We start from the raw sequence: 27,851 nt of genomic DNA, 5'->3' as shown, positions 1-27,851 counted from the left end.
GTAGTGAGGGGCCACATTAGCTGCATTTATATCCAGCCTGTAGTGAGGGGCCACAGTAGCTGCATTTATATCCAGCCTGTAGTGAGGGGCCACAGTAGCTGCATTTTTATCCAGTCTGTAGTGAGGGGCTCCTGTGGCCCCCTGGATAATGGCGCCAGATCTGCTGCTCTGTTTCTATGCAGTAGTGAAAGTTACAGGATTGGTATAAAGTGTCTACTTACTGTGGCGTAAGTCACATTTTACGCCATCTGTAATAAATCCGTATTACCCGCATAAAGTAGTAAACATTTCTCAGGGTTGGAAACCCCTTTCACCAATTGCGAAGCAGCAGTGTAAAACATCCCAGATAAATAGAGAAAAAATAACATCTGAGCTCATCAGTGCGGGCAAGCATGACATATGAGTAGATGAAATATGTGGAACCATTTGTCATGTTATTTCACATATAATATGCCATAACCAGACTTCTCTTTGCTGTCATTACACAGTAACAGAACAAGTAAAGCAATAACACTACACATAGGGGATAACAGCCTGAGGGGACACTCTCCAAAATCAGAAAAAGAGTTCAAAGGTCTCCTTTAAGTATCTGTCTATTTATGCATTAGCTTGTTAAGACAGGCTTGTCTTCAAAACATTTATTTAGATTAATTTATTCCTCTCAGGCCTTTTTTTTCAGTTTATAACCTATGGTAATTACTGCAGTCATTCTCAAAACAAAAGTAATTTATGTGATAACGATCGGTCTCCGGCACTCGCTAAGCAAAACATTTACTTACGTGCTGCCGATTGGCTGGGGGTAATCCCCAGGACTTCCTGAGCTGAGTGTGTTCTCTGAGAGCCTTCACATTTCCATCCAGCCCATTCAATACGGTCATTCTTAGTCTCTTCTCTGCTGGATCAGTCGTCCACTCTGCAAACACCAAACCACAGGCATGTTCTTGTCTACCCCAGGATGCCTTGTAAAACAATGGCGTCTTTTCTAAATTGTTTCCAGGAGAAAGTTAGGACAAAACACCGAATGACACATTTTTTTCATGCTAAGAGGTTTAGTACCTGATGTGGAATTATTAATGATGTAAGTAACAGAAGGACTGTGCTGTGAGGGCATATAGTGTGCTGTCTGCTCAGAAATACCTAGTACAACGTTTCTCTAAAAATAGATGGTTTTGTGTTTATTTCACGGAAATTTCCGTAGATATGAAATGTGCACAGGATTATTTTATAAAGTATCTTTGCAGTGAACCCAGTGCAAAATGTTCAAATAAAGACTAAGATGTAGATAAGATGGATTTTCATATGCTCGTGATCAATATTTCAATCGATACACACTAACACACATATATATATATATATATATTAGTGCACAGCAGGTGCTTGGATGGGTGGTGTTATCCAGAAGGGAAATAAATCAGAGAGAAGTCGCCCAGCGCACTGCTGTGAACAGGAAGATCATAGGCAGACAGTACAGTATGATGACACATTTGTCCCCTTCATCATACAAGGTGTCAGTCTCATGGTTGCCCAGAACAACAGTGTATCACAATATCTCCTGCTGGTGATTGGATGATTTACAAAGTCCTTTTATGGAGAAATGCTCAGGTGGGTGGGTACATCCTACTGTGCCTATAATCAATATAGTGATGTATTTAACTAAAAACTAATATAAAGAAATACCTCTGAAAAAGTTAATTCTGACTAAGGAGACTTCACAGATAACTAGCGGCAGTTTGCAGATCAGTGGAGGCGATCGCATATGAGAATGGCGTTTACATGTCTTTCCCTCTTAAATTGCTTATAGCATTCGCTGACTTGTTGTCCTACCTTGATAAGCAGCAAAATAGGTTAAAGCAGTGGTTCCTAAACAGTGCACTGTGGCTCCCTGGGGTGCCACAGCCATCTCACAGGGCCGGTGGTAAATAAAAAAGCGGGGGCTACTTGGTAAGTATTTAGACTTAGGGTCTCCATAATTTTTTCAAGGCACCACTAAGGGTGCCTCCAGCTGGAGGGTTTGGGGTCCACCGAGATATTCTGCCAGTGTGATTATGTCTCTGTAAATGTTCCTGTCATGCTACATATTATAGGTTTGTGAATCATCACATTAAGGCAACCCTCGCCTTCTGAGATGTCTCTGATGAGGCATAACAAAATGTACTAGAAAATTATTCCATGTGAATGGTTATTGCATTTTATCATTTAAAAAGTAAAATCAGACATATGTTAAAACATATGTCTGTTAGAGGAAAGTTATGGTCTAGGGTTAGGTTTGGATTAGAACCATGTCTATAGTTAGTTCTGTTAGTGCTTTATTTAAGGTTAGGCTTAGTTTTCATCTTAGGCTATATTTAGGTTTGACTGTCTAGGATTTGGTTTGGTTTATGGCTGTATCTAGTTAGTATTGGATTAGACCTATGTGTAGGGTTAGTATTGAATTAGAACTAGGGGCCTGATTCATTAAGGATCTTAAATGAAGAGGTATCTTATTTCAGTCTCCTGGACAAAACCATGATACAATGCAAGGGGTGCAAACTAGTTTTCTGTTTTGCACATAAGTTAAATACTGACTGTTTTTCATGTAAATACTTGATAGTTTATTTGTACACTGAAATTTAAAGTTCATATTTGTGTGCTACATGAAAAAACAGTCAGTAAAACAGAATGCTAATTTGCACCCCTTGCATTGTAACATGGTTTTGTCTAGGATACTGAAATAAGATACCTCTTCATTTAAGATCCTTAATGAATCAGGCCCTAGATCTATGGTTGGGCTTGCATTAGAGCTTTATCCAAAGTTCTGTTTGGTTCTAGTTTTAAGCTATGTCTAATGCTTGCATTGGATTAGGGCCGTGTCTAGTGTTAGGTTTGGGCAAGGGTTAGGCTTGGGATAGTGTTAGGCTAGGTTGTTTCTAAGAAAAGGCTTGTCTTATCGCTAGAAATAGGCTTGAATTAGGATTTGAGGGTTTGGGCTATATCTAGTGTTGCGGTTGGATTTTGTTTTGGCCTTTGTCTAGAATTGATTTTGGATTAGGTTTTGGGCTATGTCCAGGGTTTAGGCTTGATTAGGATTTGGGCTATGGCTAAAGTTGAGGTCGGATTATGGTTTGGGCTGTGGCTTGGGGTTGAGGTTGGATTATGGTTTGGGCTGTGGTTTGGGGTTGAAGTTGGTTTATGGTTTGGGCTATGTCTAGAGTTGAGTTTGGATTACATTTTGGGCTATATCTAGGCTTGAGGTTGGATTACAGTTTGGGCTAGTTGGATTAGGATTTGCGCTATATCTAGAGTTAGACTTGAATTAAGGATAGGATAAGGCTTTGATTAGGGCTTTGGGATGTGTCTAGGATTAGGGCTCAGTCTGAATGGGTAAAATCTGATGTAAGATCAGGTTTAGGATTTAGGCTAATGTTAAGAGAATGTCAGTGTTAGTGTTTAGATGACAAAGTTTGAGTCTAGTATGTAGTTAAATATAGTTACATAATAACACCTCCATGGAATATCAGTTTAAAACATGACAACAAGATTGCCTGAGAGCGACAGACATGAGACATAAGGAGATTGACCACCCGCTTGTAATATCCCCTTCCCCATGGACAGGTCACAAAATCCGGCAGTTTCACCATATTAGGGGTTTGTGGTGATTTTGAAAAGCGCAGATTGATTTTTACATAATAATCAGCCCTCGTTAACCGATTTGAGTTAGATTAAAATATTCTTCATTGCAGCAAATTATTCATTGTTCCTGTGTTAATATCATTGTTCACTTTAATATCTGTTTTTGTTTTGCTCTTCTCTAAAAGCTCAGCAATAATTGTAATTGGTGGTAATAGGATTTCAGCATTCCGTGTTGTCTCTCTGAGATCCTTTCGCACATCTGTGTATAATGTGTTTTCAGTGTGGGGGACAGACTGTACGGATCATGTGTGGCATGTTTATGAATCTAATGCTTTTGAATAACGTTAAATATAAACTATGACCACAGCCTCACTTAATCGGTTTAGATAATGTATCTGTGTAGTAGTGAATCCATCTTTACTTCTCGCATGTTTCCATACATTGATATAGCAGCTTTGTTAGAAGTACCATCGTTGTTGGTGTCGTAACACACAAAGGAAAATACAATATTTTAGTGTTTATGGGTGAAAGCACTCTCCCCCTTCCGTTGTCAGAACAGATCTGTTTACTCATTAAATAAATTCATCCTGTATAGTGCATCTCCTACTCCCAAACGGACACATCCAGATGGTGTAAATGGGCGTCCAATTTCTGTGCAGTACTCTGGCTCACACACCAGTGCGACTTAAAGGAGAAATTCAGTTGTCTTGCAATTTCTGAGGACGACACATTCCAAACTAATAAAACGGTGGGTCCTGTTCTCCCGTACCACCTCAATTCCAGAGAGGACCCCAGCAGTGTTCATACTCCAGGTTTTCATCTTGTTTTATATTTGTTATATAGATTGATAGACTCTTGTAAAGAGATTTAGTCATGAGCGTGTGAGGCGAGTGTAGACAATTCTCTCGAGAAGCTTGGAGGGGCTGAGGAATGGCACCGTAATTTAAAAGTGTGTTTGGGTCAGTATTGTGTGTTTTGTTCAGAATAGGAGTAATTACTGCGTGCTTGAATAATGACAGAAAGATACCAGTAGAGAGATTACAGATGTCAGTGAGACGTGGGATGAGCACAGGATACAGGGATCTACTGATTTGTCAGGGTATAGGATCAAGAGGACAGGAGGTAGAGTAGGAAGAAGAGTCAATAATTCATCTTCATTTGTGGGATCAAATGAAGAGATGGTGTCAGAGGGTGCTGGCAGGAAATTGAACTGATTGCTTGTTGAGGAAGATGATACCATTTCAAGATGGATCAATCTAGACTGCATTGACTAAGGCTGGTTACACACTACAGAAAATTTCTCCTGATACAATATCGTTAACGATTTTACCAACTGATCAGCAGCCGATTCCTGTGTACACAGTAAACATGTTTTACACCATTTACCTTCAGACCTGTGCTCTTCATCTGTCATAACCATCGGCTGAAAAGATTGTGACTCCATAGAGATCTATGGACACTGCTGATCCTGAGTACATACACACTGCAGGATTGGAAAAACATTGTTCCATTGTTTATAGAGATTTTTAGTTTGGTTTAAAAATCATATGAAACAATACAATGTGCTTACACACTAATGCGATTTTGGGCCAAACAGTCGTTTATCGTGTGATTAGCCCTATATTGACTGAAAACCCTGTAGTGTGTACCCCAGCTTCAAATTTGTCAATGATTTGATCACTTCGAAATCTAAAGGCCATTACTCTCTTCTAATTCTCCTGAATCTCTCTGCTGCATCTGATACTGTTGACCACTCTCTTCTCATACAAACACTACAATCCCCAGGTCTTCAAGACACTGTCCTATCCTGGTTCTCATCCTACCTATCTAATTGCTCTTTCAGTATCTTTAGATCCACCTCCGCTCCGCTTCACTTATCAGTTTCTTTATCTATACAATTTCTCTTGGAAAACTAATAAGCTCCTGGATTTCTGTATCATCTTCATGCAGATCATACCAAAATGTATCTATTCCCTCCTGATCTCTCACCATTTGTGTTGGCCCGCATTACTGACCGTCCTTTTGCCATTTCATCTTGGATGTCTGCTTGCCAACTCAAACTCAGTCTTTCAAAAGCAGTTAATATTAATAAGCATTTTAATGTAAAATATTCATACTTAGGTATTCATACCTAAGGTCATACAAACTTATATTTATATCTTTCTTCCATTTAAGTCATGTGATCAAAACTGACCAATAACCTTAGTCCTCCATATCAAACTTGATTACTGCTGGCCAGAAACTTGCAATGCCCAATCTACTATAAGTATGAATATTTTTAATTATAATGTAAGATATTAATAAAATGCTTTTACATGTGTCTAGATCATTATATTATTGAACAATATGGAAGTTGTTTAATACAATAAGAGAAACATCTATGTGGTTTAAAAGATGGTTCTAGTTTCTGATGAGACCTGTTGTATATATATATATATTTGATGACTGACACTTTGTCATTACTCCTGGTGGTTGTAATGTAGGTTGTTAAAATTATTGATGAAATCTTGCAACTACTAGTGACAGAGATTGATAATCCCCCATGATGATTGGCTCTAGAATCACATGTAACATGAATGGCAATGATGGGCTACTAGCGATCACATGTCTCCATAGGGGTACATGATTGGTTAGATTTAACCATGTGACATTGTTTACAAAACGGACAGAGGATAGTCTGCTTTTAAGGTGTGAAATATTATTGCCGATTTCGACTAAATTGTAAGATGAAATATAAAACTATCTGTTAATTGCTAATATATGTGAAATGCTAGAATGAAAGATATTTTTACTGTTATGGAACCTGATCATTACTCTTATTACTTCTGTTGTTGCTAGCAAATTCTGCTTTGTATTTGTGTAACTTACTCTGAGGGTATATAAGATGCCTTTCTAGATTAGAGCCATTACCTCTGATGAAACCGCCCTGTAAGAGGCGGAGAAACGCGTCAGTTGACGCTAATGTGTGCAGGTTTTTAAACTAGTCTTAGCTCCAGTATTAAATTATCCTGAATACCATCTACCCGTAATTGTTCCATATTGGGAGTCCTGGCCTCCATTACATTTGGGGATGCCCCTTGAGGATATAAGGTACAGAGTGATTATAATTCTTCTATAATCAAGTTAATTTACTTTCAAAATGACTTTATTAGTTGCCTAAAATGGATTTGATCAAGTGTACCTAATTGCTTCTGAACTTATTCTGTTTTGCTGTGTAATCATGCAAATTATATGAAACATAGGGGGGAATTAGCAGCGTTAGAAACGCAGCCAACGCATCATTACTGTTAATACAGTCATTTAAACCCGGAAATCAGCGACAAACATTACCGTACTAACAGTAATAATGTACAGGCACACGTTACTTTCAGCAGTAAGACGGCAGATAAAAACCGCTTGGCCCATCTAGTCTGCCCATTTTTTTTTATTAACCTCAAACCCTATTAGATCCTTAGTTGTTAGGATATACTTATGTCTACTGTATCAGCCTCTACCACCTCTGATGGGATTCTATTCCACTTATCCACTACCCTTTCTGTGAAGTAGTTTTTCCTCACATTCCCTCTGAACCTACGTCCTCCTAGTGTCAGTGCATGTCCTCGTGTTCTAATACTTCTCATCCATTGAAGAATGTTCCCTCCTGTACATTATTCTAAACCTTCATATACTTGAAAGTTTTTATCTTGTCTCCTCTTTCCCTTTTCAGCTCCAAACTATACATATTAAGATTGTTTAGTCTTTCTGGGTAAGTGTCGTGATCATAGAGGAATTACGGTTAAAAGGATTAACCTATCACATAATTGTGGGGAATAAGGCTTAAATCATAACTGCAGTGATTATTTGATATATCAACTAAATCCATTGATAAATTGAGCTACTATGATGTAAAATGTGAAGTCAGAAGTACTGTCGTATGTTTATTTGATGGCTCTGCACATCCCGTTGTTAGAAGATAGCAGTGTCACCTGTGGCAGCTTGAAAGGCCCTTGCAGTGAGCTATATCCTGACAGAAGTTAGGTTTTGGACACCTGAATAGACTTTTTTGAGTCGTTCACAGCTTGACATCCTTGCAGAAAAAGACAGCATTCTAAGGCTGCCTATACAGGTATATAGAAATATGAACTTCAAAGAAAATGTCTTTGTGTTTTGAGTAATCTGTGTGCCATTCCATACTGAGGAGCAGAAATTACACCAGGGTTGTGAATTATACTTACTAGAAGTACCCGGAAACAGCTGTAATCACATGTCTTTGGGAAAGGGATGTCCCATTGTTGTAATTCAAACATGTTTGGTATCTAAATGTGCGAGAGATTATGACTGGTTTATTGAAGGGGGAGTTATGTCTCTGGGATATATTTGTGAAGAGTTACCAAAGGTAAAAACTTTGGGAATATTTGTGAGCAAACTATAGTGACACCCAGGGGACACTATTCTGTCCCCTTATTAGCATCAACATTGCCCCTGTAAAGGCCGTCACATTTCATTTGCTTAAAAAACCTGTATTGTGAATGAGGCAAATTGTCAGTTTCTTGGGGATCAATCTAATTGAAGCACTGACCATATTTTCTGCCTACCCCGAGGCATACAGATTATTATATGTAAATAATGCTCTGTACTTTCATCCCATTTGTTTTTTATAACTGTTTGCAATTTTTTATTTTATGTCAAATCTTTAATTGTTTTTAATTATCTGTAAGCATTGTATCTTTGGTATATTAAATCTAACAATTTAATAGTTCTGTCCTTATTGCTCTAAACAAAATCATTGCTTGTGTAGAAGAGAGAGATTGCTTGGCTGGGTTAACTCTTTAGATACCAGAGTGTAAAGGGTTAACTGTTTAGCTACCAGAGCACCGTGTGTGCGCAATTGGATAATTAAGTCATAGGTTTGCTACAGGCCTTATATGTAGCTGGTGGCAGTTTGCCGAGAGGTGTGGAAGCGGGTTTCTGTGTTGGGAAAGGGACCAGTAAATCTATAGCCTTAGATAAAGTGGTGAGTGTGAGATTTGGACTGGTATCCTGTGTGTTCCCTTACAGTAAGCTTCAAAGTCAGGAGTGCGCAGAGGGCGGTTTGTGACTGGTAAAGGTAGGATAGGTTTTCCTGACAAAATAGAGGTGATATATTGTCTAACTGTAAATATATGATAAGATATTAAATTAGGGTGTAGCCAGAGAGGCTCTGACAGTAAGTTTTGTGCTGTAGGCCATGCACCATTTTAGTTGCCCTTCTTTGTAGTGTACAGTCTCTAATATATTTTTATTCTTCTGGAGATATGGCCTCCAGAACTGAACACAGTATTCTAGATGAGGCCGTATCAATGACCTATACAGTGGCATTATTACTAGGGTGGGCTCTCCCATTGTCCCATAGATAGTTAGCTTGCTTGTTAAGATGTGTTTCTTACTCAATTGCCCTGGAATTGCAGGAGTGGTTTTTAGGGCTGGGGGTAGGGACAGACTAGCGCTTCAGACATATGGCTTGGAGAATGTGATACACAGTGTCATGACTATGCCCCCTTTTTGGAGGTATGCACTCGATGCACTAATTCTTATATTGCGCTTCTATTATTGTTGTTGTCCGGTTTTAGAGATGCTCTGACCCAGTGGTGTAACCATCACAATTTGGTCCTTGTCAGAGTCGCTCAGATCCTTACGTTGCACATTTTTCCTGCTTCCAACACATCAACTTCAAGAACTAACTGTTCACTTGCTGCCTAATATATCCCACCTCTTGTCAGGTGCCATTGTAATGAGACAATCAATGTTATTTACTTCACTTGTAAGTGGTTTTAGCTAGTGCATATATACTTTACTGTCTTTTTAAGCGTCTCACAAGCAGGCACAAGTTCTTACTTTTCTCAGCACAAAGTGTTGACTCATCAGTAAATAGACAACATGCAAGTAAAGCAAATGAACATGTGTATTCCTTTAGGAGAAAATGAGTGATGTTCATAAACCCATGTTAAATGAAATACCCACCATTTCAGCTCTATTTTTTCCTTTAATAAATAATCTGTCTACCAGATTTTATTCATTAGACGGCAAAACCTCAAAACAATCCAAGACAGAAGGATTGCTCAAGCTCAGAGACCGTAACCTTGTCTGGTCACCATTTCTGTGTGACATGATGTGGTGACTTGTGGAGAATTTCCATCTCGGGTTTGTATACGTTATATACTGACAGAGAAGTATACGTCTCCTTATCTGTGCTCTGCTGGTTCCCTGGTGCTAGAATTAGGACTGTACCATCCATAATCTAAACCATAATAAATAACTGCAGTTATTTGTTCTTGTCTGACCAATGACGTATCAGCTGGATGTACAGATGTATGTGTGCTAGTAATACAGGAGACTGGTGATGTATTTATTGTAGTGCATATCTGATTTCTGATACTAAATTACTTATATCAATATTTGTACATGGTAATGACGAGACAATGTAGTCACAGCCACAGAATAATAAAATGTGATTTCTTTGCATGTATCATTCCTTATACTAACTGCTGCTGTATATGAGTCTTGTGTACTTTAAAAGACAAATATTGTCATTTTATAATTATTAGATTTACTGACGAGGCAAATACCAGTAATTTAGACTATTTTGTCAAGAAGATTGGCATATTTCAAATGAATTCCTGCAAGCTCCCCTGAACTTGCTACCCGAGACATCTACACCCCTGGATTGTATACTCAAATGTAATTGTCAGGGATACTTCGTCCCTGGTGCTGCCCCCTACTGTAGACACAGAGATTGCCCTCAGCCTGCGGTCACCTGAGGCACGGTGCTCACCTTGCTGTGCGGTCAGCACTTGTCCCAGTAATGATCACAGTCTATGAGAATAGTCCTTCTGTATTTATACCTCATCAGATCCACTGTACAGCCCAGACATCCATCTTCAGCCACGGCAGCAGCTAAATCCGACAGGTTAAGGGTCATATGGATAAATGTAAAGAAGTGTCAGAGCCGCCCCAGTTCTCCATCATTATCTGTAAGTGCTGAAGTAGATGTACTCGTAACGTTTCTCTCCTGATCATTATTCATTCTGCTTTGGATGAATGTGCGGATTTCATGGCATTAGTGGGACTTCCTGCCGTCCTGTAAGAAAACACTTTGTGTAAATGTTTGGCGACTGCTCTGTAGATTTACCAGCGCAGCCTTCTCCGTTCTGGATGGATTGTTCCCTTTCAGATCAGTTCAGTATGTGCGGTTCTGAGGGGCACGCCATTAGTTAAACAATATGTCAGCCCCCAGCACATTGCTTATAGGGTCAATAAATCACTATAGCATGATAAATTGTGAGTAGAACCAGGAAGTCATGGCTGGTTTATTTGAGAACATAATTTTTTCCCTTATTTGTGTATACAGCAGTAATCATACTATGGATCCTATTAATGAATGGCCACATATCCCCCTGTTAGTTGTCATCCCTTATAGCAACGATAAGGGATGATATTATGTGGACATTTACTAAAAAATCATCCTGGGACAGCGCATCCAACAAGAGGCTGTTCCAGCGATGACTGGTTAGTTAATGGAGGGGAAGATTCCTCTCCTGCGAGGGCAGAATGGAATTAGCCATCTGGGTCTAGCTCTGAAAAGGTGAAAGATATCTATATTATCTCCTGCGCTTGGCTTTTTTAGGCTTAATAAATAGGCCCCTATATAACTGTTGTCCACATATTTATATCACTGAGTTTCTTCCTAGTGTAATGTGAAATAAAGTATCAGCCATAAATGAAAGTGGCTGCACTTTCAAAGCAAATAATAGAGCATATTGGAACACTAGTTTGACTTTAACCATACCTCCCAACTGTCCAGATTCCAGTGGACTGTCCCACCTGACTTAGATCGTCCCGATAAGTGAGGAGAATGGTTTTGCTATGGACAGCAAAGTATCTTTTAGTTGCACTAGTTATAATCATTTGCCACTAATATTTGGAACCGTACAACAGGGAGTCACTGTCTCCATAGCAACACTACTTCCGGCCTTTTGCAACAGATGTTTAGTGATGCAAATGCCCTTTTACCAATATGGCCGGTTATGTAATTTCGGTGCGGCTATCGTACTGTCCAATCTCGTCTCTGTGGTAGTTGTTGGGTTGCATTGGAATTTGTGTTGTCTGAGGACCCGAAAATCACGTCTCTTTCTCATTCCCTTGTAAGCTGGTGGCAAGATGGCGGCAACCGCGGACTGCGATGTGATAATGGAGAGAAGCGCGGATGAGCTGGAGAGTTATATGGGACAGTGGGTGTGTGGCACACTGAGGCAGAGCAGGAGAAGTGGATGGGATTAATCACATGTGATGGGGTCATTTCTGGAGCATAGAGGAAGGGGGAGGACAGCATGATTGCTTGAGGCCTGGCTTACAGTCTATCACCCACAATGTGACATCTACCAGTTACTACCGGCAGGCCTGTTATCTGATGTATCATGTCATGCTTGCCTCCAATAATGCAGGACTGATATTGGAACAGCCTCATTCTGTTGTAATATTGCCAGCTGGCAACTATGTCAGTAAACAGGGTAAAATATATTGTTTCTAGACATCACGTAGACATTAGTAATGTAATCAGTCATATATTACATGCTTGATGACATACCTCCCACTTCTCCCGATTTTGGAGGGACATTTCGATTTGCGTGCCACAAAAAGGCTTAACGGGAAAGTGGGTGGGCGGAGATTAGGCTGAACTGGGGCTTGACTTATTGTGTCCCGATTTCGGGACTTTAAATGTTGAGAGGTACGCTTTAACAAGTTATAACATTTGAGAAAGTCTCGGACGTTATTGTTGTTATGCTGTCATATTATACAGCACTGTACAGAGAATGTTTCATTATTCCCATCAGTCAATTTATGGACTGGGAGGAAACTGGAGCATCGAGTTAAACCTGTATGAAGATCTCTGTAATGTGTATTTGTGAGGGTCCTACAATGTCATTGTCAGGAGTGTTAGCCGCCCTCTGAGCATACAGCCGGCACATAGGACGAGTAAACACCACACTGACTGTCTGCAATATTGGGCTCGGCACAGTTCGTACTAGGACAGCTTTGTGTGAACTTGACCTGCAGTTAGTAATCCGTCTGGGACCAGACATTTACACTGATAAGTAAAGTATATTTTTGGAAGACTTTTAATGCATTGTAATCAGTTAATTTGAGGTTGACAAGCAGGATAAAGGATTATGTCCATGTTTGTTTGCAGTATGACTATATATAAGATGAATGTCACCCTGGGCAGCGGCCTGTGCCAGGCTCGGTAGCATTCTGCACCCTGAGAAAGGGCCATACTTTACCATAAGTGTTTCACAGCATGAATATTCCCCATTACTCACTGTAGGAAAGTCCCAGCACACATGGGCGTTCTGATGAGTAAATACAATACCAGCTCCAGGACACATCAAACAGACAGCAGAGAACCAATAGATTTTCCCCATGTGTTTGTCCCCTTGCCAGTCATAGTGATTTCTCTGCATTGTAGACAAACACAGAACTGCTTCTCATACAGAAGCCACGTAACCGGAAAACCGCACTGCTAAGTGGTATCCTAATGTCCTATGTAGTCGGTACACTTATTGTGTAATGTGGTACAGCAATCAGACTGATAAATGTCAGGTTACAGCATGTAATAGTCTTCCTGTTTCTTGAAGGTATCAGGGTTTACGATTTGTATATAAACAAATATTTGTCTTTTAATTAGGTTATTTACCTGTTCTAGATCTTCAGCAGCTTATTTCAGCCATTGACAGCTGAGCTCAGTGTTGTAGCTGATAGTCTCTGATTCCTGGAGCAAAACCTGAGCCAGGTCCTGCACATGCAGATATTGGAGAATTTATAACTGCTGACCAGGTCGCTTCCTCAGAACCGTCCATCCCTAAAATGCAGGACCCCCAGATCCCTTACCCTTGCTACACCCCCGAGCATACGAGACTGAGGGGGATATTCATGTGTCTCTGGAACAGTCCACAGAAACAAATCACCTCTATGTGCAGACTGAAACCTCCGCTCGTATTCCCTCACGTCCCATAGAGGTGCGCAGAAAGTAGGTGGTTATTACTGTAACTGGCGGAAGTATGCGCATCCGAACATTGAGGCGATGTTCAGCAGCACCTCGTGTGGACTGAATCTCTACCTTTATAGTCTACCAAAAGCTGGAATTACAGCCTATTACCCCTGGCTACTTATAATTGTATGTGGCAGTTATCACATTCTGCCTTTGTCACATCTTCCTGTCTCTCCGACACTAGGATGAGGATCTGTTAGACTCACTGAGGCACATTTACAGAGCCGCCAGCTATTTGCGCGTTAGGCAAAGTGTAAATGAAAAGGTCATGTGACAAATCGGAAGCTGTACACTCATACGCGTCAATGACAACAGGGTTTATGTTCGGTTGTCTTATATTTGTTGCGTGCGTTACTTTTCCACGTCATGTGCCCACGTGAATAAAACACTTGCATCAATGAAGTGACGTATATATTAACTGAATTGTGTCACGTTGGCTGGGAATTGCTTCAGAAAATGTCTATTCAATGTTTACCGCCTTAAAGTGCTGTTGTAAAGACACATATCAGAAGTCGCTGATGTTTGTGAATACATTGCAGAGTGTCAGAAAAAATAATCATAAATACAAGAGCTGCAGAAAGACACATGGTTAATGTCACTCACTGGATTCAGCAAGTTGTGGTTGGTGTGTGACGCAGGGATTGTCTGACATCAGCATTAAACCCAGGTAGACACATATTCTGCTCATCACAGGCTATAGTTACATTTAGTTTCTAGAGTCAGTAAGTGTCTGCAACCGTCAGTACTCAGTGTACATCACACATCATGGTATTAACACTGGTCATGACCACATACACATCATATACAACATGCACTATTGGAAGAAAGACAGCAGTCATCAGACCATAAGTGTTCTTTTCTATATGTGCTTGATGGCCAAGTGAAATTGTATAGATACTACTTACATAAATCTGTATTTACTGTGCAGAGAGCACATAGGCTTAGCTATTAATATTGAGGTTTATTTATACCCCTTGAAACAATTATTATACCCGACAAAAGCCCTACAGAATATGTCTGCAGTCTTAATCATTGTGTTTGTTTTGGACGGAGTTCTTCAAAGGGCTTAGTCAGAACATTCACTTGTTTATCGCTTGTTGCCAAAAAGCTGGAAACATTGGCTAAGAACTCGGAGTTATAATTAAGCTCTGCAACTTTCACATTTGTTTCCAGTACTTTGGTGCAGGATTTCTTCACCAAATAATAAGCCTCAGTATTTTCTAGCCCATCTTAAAATTAGTTTAAAAAATCCATTGCCGTGCCCATGGTTTTATGTTATCTGTGAGTGAAACCGCCAATTTCTCCACTGATTAATGCAGTAAATACTGACTGACTGAATGGTCAGTATGGTTATTCTGAAGGTAATCTTATGGAAATAAATACAAGTTTCAGATGTCTTATAGAGTGTTGGGAATATGAACATATGTTGTTGGTCTTCAGCAAAAAAGATTCTGAATATATTTTGAAGCCAGTTTATGAAAGAAGTAGTGTTAGAGCAGAAGTCAGCGACTGATGGCTTTATGAACTCCTATATTTGTCCTGAAACAGACTTCCAGTGTCTCTATTATTTAAGGAACGCGTCCTATAACCAGGGATAGGTCCACATATAGGTTAGAGTGGGTGCAGGTCTCTAGTACACAGGCCCTACAGGACAGGCCTCTGCCTTCACCACCCAACTCCATGCAGTACACTGGACCTAGCATGTACTATACCTATCACCTAGGTCCTACTGTAGTGGCCCTGGTTTACTGGTCTATCACTATGCGTAACTGTGATCCCCAGTGAAATATAGGATAGAATGGTTGAATGAATAACACCCATACATATATATACCCAATAACCTTGTTTTTAAACTCCATATAATGTTGCTCCAGCTTAGGAAGAGATACCGGAGATGTATTACGGATAAGCTTCCTCCACATACAAGAGGAGGAATGGATATCTTGCCATAATGTACCTATAGGATGGTGCCTCTTTGTACTTTTGTATATATTACCATTTATTCCCCCTCTTCTTATGCTGGTAAATAGTAACACAATAAAAAATTCCATTTATAGAAGAACATTAAAGTACATTATAAAAGTAAGAAATGATAATGTCTTAAAAGGGGAGAGAGTGACCATAAAACATCTATTTCCTTGGGAAAGCACAGAACAAAATACTTTTGTAAGCACTGAAACTGGAGAAAATTGGACTTTTACATTCTAAATGAAGACTTTGTAATTAAATATGGTGTGAAATGTTATCATTGTTGTTTTCAGACTTTTGTAAGAATGATTTTGATTCCTCACAGAATACCCCGTGTGTATTTATACCTTCAACATCCACAAATCTTCCTTCCTTGAGCTGGGAAAGTACAGTTTATACAAACATCATTGTGTGTATTTTGATAAATAACACTTTTAATGTAGGTAACAAATACAGCCAGTGCCAGCGGGCACAGAAGGTTTGGCTCCCTATGTACTTGAACAAAATTATCCAATTAGTAAAATTTCAGGGTTATTCGTTCCCACTAAGTTACCGGAGGCAGGATATCAAACTCATGAATACGGCTGAGCATACAAAGTGCAGCTACTTGTATTACTATACAAAGCACGGAACGTGGCTTTTTCCCGATAACCATTATCTATTACCTGTCTAGCTTCCAAGTCAAATGCCCTCTTCTCCCAAAAATATGATTATTCCAGACACTGCAATTAGCTGCATCCCAAGAGTGATAAATAAGATGATCCCAAGTCAAAAAAATGCTACATATTTGCAAACTTTTGTAATGCTGCATTATAGCTTAATTTTGATTAATGGAATATTGAAGTTAATTTTCCATCTTCTAGTAAGAAGAGAACAGGCTTTCTCAAGTTTAGTGACAGTGAAATTTGTTGCATAAATAGAAATGGAAATTGACTAACTACTGTAGAGAACTGATGGACGTGGAGGGCTTAAGGGATTATGTTCAGGATTTGTACTTTTTTCTTAAGTTCCTAATGTAGAGCAGATGCTTGTGTGGAGGTGAGATCAGCGATATTGTTCTTGATTAGTTGTTTGTCTGGAGTGAGGGTACGGAACCTCGCAGTTTATAGAGGAATATTGTGGATCTCCTGACTAAGCACATACATCGGAGCCACAACATTTATTCCAGGATGAGTCACATTCTGAAGGTATTTTTAGTGCTTTTAAAAAATAACATTCAGGAATTTGGGGAAAAGTGGTCATTTTTCATCATCTCAGTGGCCATTTGTGAATGTCAGGGGACGACCATGGTGGGAAGTGGAGAAAATGAGTAATGCTTTAGTGTAGAGTATGAGCCATAGCTCAACCTTGCGGCTATTGAATTGCACGTTTTCTGGGCAACATAAGGTTTCTGGTGTTCTACCGGTTGGGGTGCTTTTGTATTAAAGTACAAGCAAGATATTCTATTAATCAGATGCCTTTTCTGAGCATATTGTTACTTAAATATCTTTGCGGGTGGTTCTGTAGTGGGTAAACTGTTACACCTATTTTTCGTGAGACAAGTATCTCATACTAATAAAGAAGTATGGATTATACTCTAATATCCTAAATTAAGCCCATTCCAGAAAATATATTACCTGGCAGAGACTAGGGGTTTGCAGCAGACATCAGGGTCTCTCCTTGTTCCTGACAGTCATTTCTCAAAATAGGAACCTTGTCGGCTGCCAACAACGCTGTGACAGCGGGAGCGCAGGGGGATTGTGTGAATGCCAGAGTCTAGGTAAGTAATCTTATCAGAAGAAGGTTTTCCTGCCACAATACTCTGCAGAAGTACAATGCAGACACATAGCACAGTTGTTCCTGAATCCTTCTCCTGTGGGGAAGGAACTGAAGAAGGGAGTTTAGGGTTAAGAGTCACAAAGGGTAGTTAGGAGCAGGGGAGGATTTGGTAATTTTACCTTAATAACCCAAGGTGGGAGATCCATCACTGTTCTCTGCAGTTCCTTGCGATTAAATGACCCGTGCAAAATTGTCTGCAAACCAGTGTAATGAAATATCTATAGACCACAATGGAAAAATCGCCACCCAGCTGCCTGGTAGTCAAATAAATAGTGAAATATTTCTGTTAGAAAAGCATTTCTCAACATACATTACATCACATTTACTGTCTGAAGCATAACTATATGTTTGTTAATAATATGGCCGATTGAACATATGGACAGTCATAGCTCTGTCATTTGGTTGCTGTGGTTAAGACATTTTAGCCATGAGACCCAACAATAAACAGCCTTACAAGAGACATCTCAGTACAGTCTTACACCTTAATCCCATACAGCTGCACGGACCTGCAGACCGCTGGTTCACTTTGCACACTCTTGTCCTGACGAAATATGTTTTTTAGTCCATACAATGGCAAATGATTTACTTTTGTGTTTTCTTTAATCCATGATGACAGTCCTGTTTTATTGAACAATTCCCAGGTGTTACTGAAAAATGTTATTTATTTCTGGTGGCTGACAAGGACTGTACGGTATCAAACCAGAAGATTATTGCCTGAAGTGCTCATTCCCACTGCATTGCTGACCGAGCAACGAGTAAAGACTCTGGGCCTGATTCATTAAGGTACTTAAATTAAGAAGTTTCTTATTTAAGTCTCCTGGACAAAACCATGTTACAATGCAAGGGGTGCAGATTAGTATTCTGTTTTGCACATAAGTTAAATACTGACTGTTTTTTCATGTAGCACACAAATACTTGATAGCTTATTTGTACACTGAAATTTAAAGTTGATATTTGTGTGCTACATGAAAAAACAGTCAGTATTTAACTTATGTGCAAAACAGAATACTAATCTGCACCCCTTGCATTGTAACATGGTTTTTTGTCCAGGAGACTTAAATAAGAAACTTCTTAATTTAAGTACCTTAATGAATCAGGTCCTCTAATTGGAGATTACATTGTGGTTTCCAGTTTGTGTAAAAGAGAATTCACGTGTTTGGGATACTGGACATATCTCGCGATCTCGGGATCTATAAAAACCTTTTCCCAGGGGTAGGAAAAATAATATAAAATTCAGGGGCCAACCACTCCTATCTCTGAGTCCGCAGGATCATTTAAGGAGCCGAGGAAGCTGTGTATTCATTGAAATAAATGGAAATGACTCAAAATATCAGTAGTAATTTTATCATTGGGATATCTCCAGCGCTGCCCAATCTTGTATATGAAGCAGTCTGCACAATGATTACATGAGAGCCATTGGAGACCCCTCTGTAAGAGGGTAGAAGCTCATTCACAACGTCCTAGACCAGTACTTATAACTATAATAAGAGGTGACTGGTATTTTGTTGTAATAGTAGTTCAGACTTTAGTTATAGAAACAGAAAAATCCTTGTCTTGAAATCAGACCCTATTCACACATCATTTTTACATCACTTGGGCAGCGATGGGTCAGTTAAACGCAGGGACTTCATACCGGTAACGCTATAAACCAATACCATGCACTATATCTAATTTTTCGTATAGTTTTGTTCGCTGTCTTCTTCCAAAGCAGTTTAGTAGCACGTTTAAGTCTTGCTATATGACAGAAGTTTAATATATTCTTCAGGAGTTGGTGAATTTGGCCACTGGAGTAATACCCGTAAATCCCTGAAAGTGGATATTTCATTCCGTGCACTTTTATCATCTCTCACACATTCTCTCCTTTCATTTAATCTTCCAGTTCTGACATCTCCAGAGCTACGGATGGTATTTTCAGCTGAAATTGCCACATATATCATCATCCAGAGCCTTCGCCAACAAAATGCTCAGCATGACTGTAATTGGAATCTGTAATGTTAAGAAGAGTGATTGTAAATAGTGACCTCGGGGTCCTGTGAGTCATTTATACCATAACATGATCACTTTTACTTGTAATGTGTCCCAATGTATCACCTATATCTGACTCTGGGCTCTCTGGGACTTGTAGTTCCACAAATGCTGACATGTAACAGATACTGAAGAATAAGTCTTGCAGCCTTGATGCAGTGTAGGAGCCTGGCACTGTGGCCAGCTAGGACCTTGCTGTGTTATAGTCAGACATCGGGTTGATCTTATGTGGGAATGGTGATTCCCGGCTTCCAGTACTTGTCACTTTAATTGGGTATTATGCAGGTCTGGACTGAGTGTTCAATGTAATGCCAGGTTTTACATTGTGGTGTATACTGTGTACAGCAGCCAATGCTGGCGGGTACAAGAGAGTCAATGAGAGGTGTCTGGCTCTACGACGTCTCCATTGTCTCTGTAACACAACAGGGAGTCTGGCTCTTGATTCACAAGTAAAGGGCCCCAGATAATTTGTAAAATATAATTTCTAATTATTGAGAACCACAATTCTTCTAACATGACAGACGCTCACCCAGTCAGCAGACACACGGTTAAAAGCAAACACCAAGGACTTGTGGTTAGAGACTTGTAGCTGTACTGCAATGGTTCATTATTTATTATATTTATTATATGACTTGATGATTTTACATTACCCAACCAAGTTGTGTAAGTTTCTTTGGCTCTGTAATGTAACGCTGCACAAGAGGGACCAGAGAGAACCGTATTACTAGTGGCGTGTTACAGTTATTGGTCCGGTCTATCGGTCCCGCAACCAGTCAGTCTGTGCTTCCCGCTGTCTTCTAGATCTCCTGAGTGCTGTCACTGAAAGTGTTAAAGGCTTTTTATTCCCTTTGACCACTCTTGTGTGGAGTTGAGGTTCGTTAAAGCTGTGAAAGACTTCTCCGTTCCCCGTTAATGATCTAGCTGGGAATAGTCATTTGACCTTCTCTCTAGACACAGCTCTGTGGCCAGCTGGATCTCACAGGCTTCTCTGTCTGGCCTTGGATTGAGTTTGACGTCTTCCTGTTTTAATAGGAGATTGCCTTTCTTCATCTGGAGAAGTCTGTGATGAAACAAATGTTATGTCATCTCATGTGCCATTCAGTGGATGTAACAGCAAATGACAGCTTCAGGTTTTGTTGATGTGAGATATTCAGACATAATATCATGTTTTCACTGAGCAAAATGAATGTACTCCCAGTGCTGTAAATGTTTTTCAAAGGTTAAAACAGATCTAACCTCCGAGACAAGCTTATAACATTCCTCAACCGCCCTCTTAACCTCCGTAGGTTACCCTATTAGTACCCTCTACACAGTTCACACAAGACTACATCCCTCTGACCCCCTGACCAACACTGCTGTGTAACTGAGCAAATAGCCCACTAGGCACTCTGTAACTCTGCAATCTGACTGGCCCAGTATGCACTATGCAGCTCTTACCCTCATGTATCCCCCTCCAATTGTACGATGGCATGCAGTGCCCTCTTATGTCTGCATTACCCGGTATTGTTCTATTACTGTGTTTGTTCCCAATTGTAAAGCGCTACAGAATATGCCGGCACTATATAAATGCTCTGTGCGCAGAGCTTTGTATAAAAGTTTTATTTTACTGGAAGGCCAACTTAGACTCTTCAATGTACACGCCAACCGTTACATGTTGCATGAGCTGCAATTGTATGTTAATTGCAATCAGTGCTTAAAAAAATGTATACATGCTGTATAAGTTGTACGTGATTGGGGAACAGACAACACCATCACCAGAGGATAAATAGCATTACCCCATACAACCTGATAATAGTGCTCCAGTCACATACATACAGTGGAGGCAACCATTGGCATATCAGTGTAACACACCCTAGTGACAGTTCTGAGGTTTTTCCATATATGTGGATGTCATTAAAGGACTTGTTATATAACGTCATCTTGGTTTAGTAGTAATGACATCTCCATGTAAGGCTGCATTTGTGTCTACAGCTTCATATAAAACTTTAATTGGCGGTATAAAACCCTAAAGGGACTGTTAAGTTGCATTAGTGCACACTAGTCCACTGTCTGCTAAGTCTGTGTCGTTCCTCATTTGCATACAGTGCCACTGGCATCAGGGAGGAGCTAGCAACAAAGGAGTGGAGAAGACAATGTAATGGTGATCGTTCCTGGAAGGGATGTGTATATATATATATATATATATATATATATATATATATATATATATATATATATATATATATATATATATGAAACCCAATAAAAATTGCTGAGAGCAGCCAATACCCTTCTTATATGATGAATTAGAGAGTGCTCCCGGCTCTGTGAACGGTGATGAGCTACAGACCCAAATTGAATTAAACTATCTAAACTATGGATGTTTTAGGTTTCCTATTAAAAATATTGTTGGTTTTTCATGTACAAATTTGATTTTTGAAACTAACACCAACAGACAAAACTTAAAACCGCAATATGTGAATCTCCTCATCAGTCTAAGGAACAAGAAATATACAATATGGGGACCTGTGTCAGACAATCACAATATAGTTACACCAGAAACCCGCTGTGCTCCTGACAATGAGTTGACGAGAATGATGTTATTAATGAAAATTTACTTTTCATCTCACAGCTGTGTAACCTTTAGTTTGTCTATGCCTAGCGTTGAGTTATTGTTAGCTGGTTATAAACAGTTTTTTGCCACTCTGTAACCGGACATACGAGAAAATTAATCTGATTAACGGCGTCACTATCAGCAGAGCCAGAATCACGTTCAGCTGGAGGATATTCTATATAGCTCTTCCTCCTTATACCGTCATCTAAACTTGGGTTCCAGCGAGGGTGACATCTCATATAATACTGTTACTAAGCAAGGTGGTATCTATAATATAAAAGCCTAGTGGCGTGTGTTAGTCTGTGTGTGAAAAAAAAAAACAAGCTGCAGCGCCACCTGCTGGGCGGAGTTGTACACTGACCTACTAAATTCTTAGTGTGTGTGTAAAAAGAAAAAAATCAGAAAGGGCTGAAATTTGGTATACTAAGATGTTTTTTTATTTGTTAATTGTTATAAGCGTTTATAAAGATTTTACAAAAATATATATATATTTCTTGAAGGAGAAGTGACAGTTGGGAGAGGTTGGTGGTTGCCGGGGGTGACAGTTGGGAGTGGTTGGTGGTTGCCGGGGGTGACAGAGCGAGAGGAGTGTGATACTCAGGACCGCTGAAAAAGATCCCTGTGTCTGAATAGACATCTGGATAGATGTGGCGATAAAGATGAAAGATGAGGTGATGGAGAAAAATGATGAGGTGGTGACATGTGGACAAAACCACGTTAAAAAAGGGCGCTTGCGTCGGGAAGTAACGCTCTTCCCCTGAGGAGGCCTGGGCTAGGCCCAAATGCATGACAAGAACCTTTTTAACACCTTAAGTAGCTTGTTTTGACTAGAATGCATGAGTATCATGCATGGGTTAACTTGTTGGTATATAAGTATCTACAATTAAGAATTACTTCCTTGTTTTGATGTCCAGTAAAGTAATTGCTAGGCGATGGTCATCAAATGGTATAGGCCAAGGGTATGATCATGTTATAGGTCTGTGATGTATTATTTTCTACAAAATAACCTTTAAATCTGTGTTTGGTATAAAAAGTCAAGATGTTTAATGGCTTGTTAATAGATTGAAAACACATTTAGAAGATATTCTGCATACATACGCTATAATTTAAACAAACTAATCTTCTTATCAAAATGATTGGTTTAGAATTTTGGATAACCGCCAAGTAATCTATTATAATATATATGTGTTAGTGATCTGAGTGGGAGCCATTCTCATACATAGACAGTCATTTAAACATAGGTTGTATTTATTACACTATTTAGTATTAATGCCAGAAACCCGTCCCTGTGACATCAGTACCTCTTACTGCTGGATTGTGACCCTGCTCGATGCAGCATTGTGTAGGAGAGCTTTCATTTAGTAGTTTCATGTTTAAGTGTTACACAGCTTACTACCAGTAAATAAATATACATTTTCATGATTCTTCCTATAGTTGCAGGGGCAAACGCAGGATTCGATGAGGGGGGTTTCAACGCCACGATACCAGTGGGCGTGACCAGCATGTAGGGGCGTGGCTACAAACACACATCGGGTCAAACACACAAACATGTAAATTGTCCCATACACAGACAAGCACAGACTCACATATACACAAACACGTAGACGTGTAAACTGTCATATACACGGTTAAGCACAGACACACACATACACAAACACACAGGATCAAACACAGATATGTAAACTGCCATATAGACAGACTCACACATACACAAACACACACAGGATCAAACACACATACATGTAAGCTGTCATATACACAGACACATACACACATTCTTACCTTCTGCTGCTGCCTCCTGCATTACACCCATGCTGGCTGTGTGGGAGGAAGGGGCGGGGCCAAACTGCCGGCAGAGAGCTGTGCTCACACAGCAGGGGACTGACTGGGAGACGATCCTCCTAAGCTACAAGCAGTAGTGGCTGGTCCCGGGAGAGGGGCCAGCCACTGTAAGCGTACAGCATCCCAGGTAGGACAGGGGTTTCTGGGGACTAGGAAACCCCCCTGGGTGCGCCCCTGAGTTGCTTTAACCCAATCTGTTACCCTACAGAGTGATGGGCTATTCTCCTGGTTGTACCTCTATGTGTAGGTCATGTAAGGCGGTGGTCTCAGGGACCACGTCCCCTCACAGAATCACTAGTGAAATAATTAGTCCCAATTTCAGTAATGAAGACACATCTCACCATGATCCAGCTAGGACTAAATATGAGAAACACTGATAAAAGTAAGATGGAGATTTTGGGACAAAAAAAAAAGGAGGTTAAAATTTTAATGAATGGAGCCTGTCTTGGGTCTCTCATATTGCCAGCACTGATGGATTCAGTGTAACCTGCATCTGAAATATCAGACACTATTACAGTGGCTCTATTAGTGCTGACAGACAGGGGAGATCTGAGACAGCTCGATGGGAAATCTCCGATGTTACTATTGGGTAATGGCCAATCCCTGTTTTCCCAATGAGATTTACATAGCGTTCCTGGAACCTGAGGCAGTCATGGACTCAGTGTATGGGGCCACGTACAATTAGCTTCTTCCATAGCGATGACTGTAAATGCAGGAAGGGGCTATGATATCTGCCATCACTTAGGTCCCTCCTAGTGATAAATTGCTCGGTCTCTCAGCTCTACATCAGGTCTGCTAGTAAGCAAGAAGGGATTACAGACAACGGCTACTTTATATGTAAAACCTATTTAATTATGTACTAACACCATACAAGCACAATTTACTCTTCTTGGTCACAGGACTAGCTGCTGCTTGAGTATGAATGAGACGGAAAGATAACCAGACACAAAGATGGCAGCCAGCTCTGTTGCTATAAAAATTGTTCCAGGCAGAATGTTCCCTGAGATGTTCCAAGACCAAGAATCCTGAGCACTTGTATACTGGGATCTAACCTGCGGCCAACGTCCCCTATAGCAGCACAGAGCTTCTGGTCGTCCTTAACCCCTCTTGGCCGTAACGCTTTACAGAGCATATTACCGTGAAGGGGTTACATTAATACTGAACTAGTTGGGTTGTGCTGAAGGCCAGGAAGCCATGGAATACAATAAAACCCACAGTTAGATGTTTTGGGCTTCATTATATTGTGTTTGGCTGTGACCAGCTGGGAGGGACAGGAGTGAATTTGACAAAATTCTACTTCTGTCTTTAGTCATTTCCTCCTTAACAAGAGATGGCAACTTCTGTTCCACTGAAAGTAATCGCGCAGCTTTCTGACAGACTGATGTCTGGCATGTTTCACCTATTTCCACAGCTCTGGATATATCAGAGTAGTGTGACGTGTTAATAGTGGAGGAAAAACAGTTATACAATTACTGTAGAACTACCTATATTATACAAAGCTGGGACTGTTCCATGTATAGACAATATTGCGGAAATTGAGGATCCATTTGAGGAAAAAAACAAACAAAACAATGCTGGAAGCAAAATTGTGATATTTTTTTGAGATATAAATGACCGACAGACCCACGTGACATAGGCTGCAGAATATATCTTCCTTACATGGGATTCCACATACATGTGTCCTGACTACAGCAACCTCCTCCACTCTCTGACACTTCCGCTCTGTGTCAGAGCCTCCAATGACCACCTATATACCCCTCAGAATGAAATTAAAAAACCTTTATTTACAAAAACCCCAATCACTCGACTCTTCCTCTCTCACCTCTCCTCATTTACGGAACTTCAAACCTCATCATAATCAAAATGTTCTATCAATCCACCTCTAACATTTTATAACACAAATCAAATTGATAAAAATTTAACCGTGTCAGGTCCAGAGACATTAGGGCTGCAGACTTTATAAAAACATCTTTTCATATTACTTAATACAAGTTCCCAATGACCTGATAATTATGTTTATTTTACCAGTGATACATTTAATTTATAAAAAGCACAAGGCAATCAGATGTTTAATGATAAACTAGAGTCACAGACATTATATGGGACTCTGTAAAAGACCATACAGAAATAGGTAACTCCAGCCGCACCTCAGTCCTGCAGGGTCCACAATCTACACATATCCCAAGATCTGAGATATTATCGTTTCTCCATTGTCACCCGGACCAGGGGCACAGAAAGAGAACACTCGTACTGTCCTCACGTCTAATTCACAGCTTCTCTATGCAGCATATACACATTCTCTTGTAACATATAACTGATATTTAGCCAGGCAGCCAGCCGATGATCGTCCGTAACCTCACCCCACACTAGTACAATTCATCAATATGTAACTGCTGAAAGTAATTATGTTCAGAGAATGGTAAAAGTTACTTGGAAACTTAGAGGGACTATAACTCAGTTACAGATATGTTTGTTTTAACTAAATTCAATTACTGTTGGTATTTGGCTTGATGGGCAATCCCAACGTGGGGATAAGAGACAATTTGCAGTGACTAATCTGCACCGTTTTGTACTCTCAGACTTATTAATTGATTCAGCTCTTTATGATGATAAATGAGTGGATGTCTGCTGTCTGTGCAGTGTATCCACATGTTATTTCTGAGTAATAGCCCATTATATTATACCTGGAATATAGAGGTCTGGTGAGTCATTCATTGTATATACAGCAGCTGCTGCTTTCACATTGTATTATATAATAGTACATATAAAGTGTGATTTAGTAATATTCAGATCCTGTGTAGATTTCTGTAGCTTTGCAGACTGAAGTTGATACATGTTTATATTTGCTCTTAGCGCTGACATAATTCAGCAGCCACAGGTTTAGGAATAAATATCCTGAGTACTGATATCCTGTTTGAGAATAACATCATCTATAATTTGGTGTTCTTCCATTGACATTTAAATGCTTCGTTTTGAATTTCCTCTATATTAATTGCGTTGCTATTTGTAAAATTTTTGTGACTGTTTTACTAATTGCTGATACAAAATAAGACTCTTTGCGCATGGATCTTTCCACAGCCTCATTGCAGTTGGCTATTAGTGGTTGGCTCCCCAGTAACCGTCTTGTCCAGTCAGAATATGATCAGGATCAATTGGATTTTGCTGAGGTTCACTGGAAAGTACAGTTGTGTGATGGTTATACGGCTATGCCTTTATAAGCCAGCGGTCCCTGTATAACCTATATATGTGGCCCTATCGGTCACAGATTTGGTTTTGGTCTTATTGCCAGACATCAAGATTGGTTCACGTGTGGTCAGTGTAAATGATAATTGTGGTTATATTTCACAATCAGCAAAATAATGCGGTAAGTGATTTATATCTGTCTGAATTGTTTCTATGAGACCAGATACAAGATTCATTCCCTATTCACTGTATAAGAAGAGTAAAGTGATAGTCAGCGAGCCTCAGGCAGCAGTGCGGAGTGTGTCCAGCTGGGTGGTCTATCCCCGTCCCAGTCACGCTAGGGTTAAACCTAATAATACAGATAAACCCTTTATACATCTCACTGGTGTAATACACGCACAGATTGTGTCTGTAAATATTTATACACAGGAAGACTGGTAGATATACAGTATTTCCTGTTATCTGCCACATTCAGGCAATTCATTTTTAATGTCCTAACCACTTAGTAGTCAGACATGGATAATACCAACATTGTCCCTCTAATTGCTGAAGATGACTGTAATAAAACACCTCCAGTAGTTATTATTCCCTTCCACGTTCCCAGCTTCGCTCCATTTATACTTCTACGTAATAGTATATTTAATGAGATGACTTTCTTATAATAGACTCACATCACATGCAGACTCTAGAGCTTACTGTGAAGAAAAGATATATAGAAATATATATAGAAACCAAGACCTTACAGTGAGC

General features: G+C 39.8%; 1 protein-coding gene and 1 long non-coding RNA gene across 6 annotated transcripts in view; one reads left to right on the top strand and one right to left on the bottom strand.

The window, feature by feature from the left end:
- Positions 1-27,851, top strand: part of BANP (BTG3 associated nuclear protein) — a 266,965-nt gene that overhangs the window by 184,990 nt on the left and 54,124 nt on the right. The window lies entirely within an intron of this gene.
- Positions 4,899-27,851, bottom strand: part of LOC142104564 (uncharacterized) — a 383,703-nt gene continuing 360,750 nt past the window's right edge. For 2 of the 5 annotated variants that reach the window (XR_012679599.1, XR_012679597.1), the window contains one exon: positions 9,855-10,705. This is a non-coding gene — a long non-coding RNA (uncharacterized LOC142104564). Of the gene's footprint in view, positions 5,093-9,854; positions 10,706-18,507; positions 20,544-27,851 lie in introns of those variants that run through there. The other 3 variants (XR_012679598.1, XR_012679601.1, XR_012679600.1) reach the window with 3 other exon arrangements.

This window comes from Mixophyes fleayi, chromosome 10, assembly GCF_038048845.1.
Source record: "Mixophyes fleayi isolate aMixFle1 chromosome 10, aMixFle1.hap1, whole genome shotgun sequence".
NCBI classification, from domain to species: Eukaryota; Metazoa; Chordata; class Amphibia; order Anura; family Limnodynastidae; genus Mixophyes; species Mixophyes fleayi.
This window is presented reverse-complemented; position numbering and strand designations above follow the sequence as displayed.